General features: G+C 40.4%; 1 protein-coding gene across 3 annotated transcripts in view; it reads left to right on the forward strand.

Moving 5' to 3' along the window:
* LOC106517790 (pleckstrin homology domain-containing family A member 7) overlaps window positions 1–3,048 on the forward strand; it is a gene marked incomplete at its 3' end in the record, with an annotated part of 161,573 nt that overhangs the window by 125,199 nt on the left and 33,326 nt on the right.

A 3,048-nucleotide genomic window follows, 5' to 3' on the forward strand; every position in this document is an offset into this window, starting at 1 on the left:
ATATATATATATTAGGGCTGGGCGGTATGGCCTCAAATTCATATCACGGTATAAACTGAATCCCTTCACGTAACGGTGTATATCACGGTAGAAAACTATCATAATAAGTAAAGATTTTTAGTGCATTTTTTGCTGAGAACTGTAATCTTAATCAAACCCAGCATTTTTGCTTTAATATTTGCCTGCCATACAATGAGCTTCTGCCTGCTGAACTTATCAGCTGCTGCGCTCTCATCTTCATTGCTGCACGCTCTTCTTCGTCATCAGAGCAGAAGCCGACTTTACATTAGCAAGATGGATTTATGACTGAATGAATGTCCACGTCTTTTTTATTATCATCTCTGTGGGTAAAAATACTTAAAAAACAAGTTTTTTCTCCGACAATTGGGTGTGAAAAACTGCGGTTGTTAAAGCTTCGCTCTGCGTGACGTGCAGCGAGAGGAGAGGAGAGGAAGAGGGAGAGGGAGAGGGAGGAAATTACCCCGCGACACGACGTAACTTTTCTACAGCGGGAGGAGGAAATTTTGAGGATTATTATTCTCTATACATGTTTTAAAACGGTAGAATTTCTTCATTATATTTCGAACTCCTCTCAGTTGTCTCTGCACCCGCAGCCCTGTTGACACAGGTGCGATGATGTAATGACGATAGGATGGTAGAGTATAAATTTCTACCGTAGGCCAACTTCATACCYTTTCTACCGTCTACTGCATATACCACGCAGCCCTAAATGCTCTCAAGGAGGAAGGTCACAATGATCCTCAGTCATGCAACAGTGGACCTAGAAGCAAATGAAGCTATTGTTACCAAAACTGTGGCAGATTTTGTTACATCTGCCTCAAGTCCCATTTTGAGGCATTCAGCATCAACATGAACTACCTTGTCAAGGACCCATCAGAATGGGAGTATGACCCATTATTGTAGTCACGGCAGGTTCTGTAGCATTAGGATACCAATGACCAATGATTAGGATGCAAGCGACTAATGATTAGGATGTCAATGACTTTAATAAACAGGAAACTCATCCAGGATTATAATCAAGTGATCAGCAGTGGCAATATATGCTGCAAGATTTAGGTGGCATCAATGTCAGTTCCTAGAAGTGAAGAAAGTCATAACCAAATGCCACTCTTCATGACTGTTTGTTCTCACCAAATAAGTGAACAATGACTCTTATTTATTTTATTTTTGTCTTGTAAGCCCATCCATCCATTAGCTTCTTTCTTTCAGGTTCATGGTGCCCACAACAATCACTGGTCACAAGTCCATCATGGGGCCACATAGATGGGGACAATTTAGAGTTACCAATTTTGTTTTTGGAAGGAAGCCAAAGTACCTGGAGAAAACCCACACATGCAAGGAGAGAACATGCAAACTCTACCCAGAAGGGTCCCCGGGCTGGGATTTGATCCGGCGACCTTCTTGCTGAGAGGCATCTACTCTACCAACTGAGCCACTATGCTGCCACTTTGTTTCACTTTGTATTTCATATCTAAGCAAGCATGTTGGCATGCACAAATGAGCTCAACCATTCTAATTTTCACCCCACATGCGGCAGTGGTTAGAAAAGTTGTATCGACACAAAATTTGGATTTTTTTTTTTGCAAAAAGAACAATTTTGTCAGGAAGCACCTTAAAAAGTCCCTTTTTTGTTTTTGGCATACTGTAGAGGACCACTAGCCTGGCCCTTGCCTTCCTATGCAGCTCCGCTCAATTCTAGTTTCCCTTCACTGCTCCATCTGGGACTTCTCCCATTGACAAGGATTTCGCTGGCAGATTTTTAGCCGGGCCAATCAGAGAACAGAAGGTCGATTTTCTGCACAGTGTCTGCTAGTTATTTTAGCATACGGCAGTGGAGGAAGTGAATGAAGCCAGTCTGTGATGATAAGGCTTCCAAATTAAATTATACATTATACTACTATACATATAAACTATATATACTATATAACATTATACTAATATACAGTATATAATACAATATATTTGTACATACACACATACACTGCTCAGAACGACATATAGTTCTACTTAGATGTGGTAAATGTACATTGAATGAATGGTACTGCACAAGTTCTAATGAATGGAGAACTGTATTCCACAGCTCACATGCAGTTATTGAAAAGTCGGATGGCAGAGGGGATTAAAGACCTCCGGGAGCGCTCAGTTTTAGACTGTGCCGCAGGCTGCTGCTAAACGAACTGCTCAGGGCTCAGTGACGTGGAGGGAGTGAAAGATGTTGCCCATGACAGATGTCAATTTGGCCAACAGGACAAGGGTCTGGTTTTTACCAGGCTACCTCAGCTTGCCTTAACCTAAAAACTGAAGCTGAGTTTGAGAAAACTGCTATGAAGGTAGGACAGTATAAGAATGTTTGCTCAAATAAACCGATTAATTATTGTCTGCAGGCTCTTAAATTATAGAGGTATTAGAGAGCTACAGTTTACAGTCCTGGAAACATTTTCCTCAGAGAGTTGAAATACTGCTTTCTTTCTCAACTGGACTGTGTTTGTGTCTTATCTTAGCTGAAGTATCCATGTAACTAGTGCAACATGCAGTTTGTACGTAAGTTTTCTAAGTTGTTCATAGTTTTGAACTGCAACAACAATGTGAACTTTACCAAGCTAGATGTTAAAGTGTCACTAATTTAGTTTCTTGTGCTTTTTTAGTGCCCCATTCACCACATATTAGTTGTTATTTGTGACCCTTTTTGTGAGAGGTTTTGAGTTTTTATTTCTGTGACGGTTGACTAAAACAGCTGTCAGGATTAATTACAGAGAAATAAAACGATGAGGAGACAGACAGGGAGGAGAGGGATTGCTTTTATTTATGACAAGATTAATTCTCCCTAAACTGTCATTAACTGATTACAATAAGCACCAGGTAGATGTTTAAAATGGCAAAGCACAGATTCAGAATTGTAATTAGTTTAAAGAAAAATTAAGATGTTTGTGTGTTTTTCTCGATTTACCGGTCGATCTACGTTCCTACCCTCATCTATGGTCATGAGCTTTGGGTCATGACCGAAAGAACGAGGTCCCGGATACAAGC

This window comes from Austrofundulus limnaeus, unplaced genomic scaffold (genome assembly GCF_001266775.1).
Source record: "Austrofundulus limnaeus strain Quisiro unplaced genomic scaffold, Austrofundulus_limnaeus-1.0 Scaffold52, whole genome shotgun sequence".
Taxonomy (NCBI): Eukaryota; Metazoa; Chordata; class Actinopteri; order Cyprinodontiformes; family Rivulidae; genus Austrofundulus; species Austrofundulus limnaeus.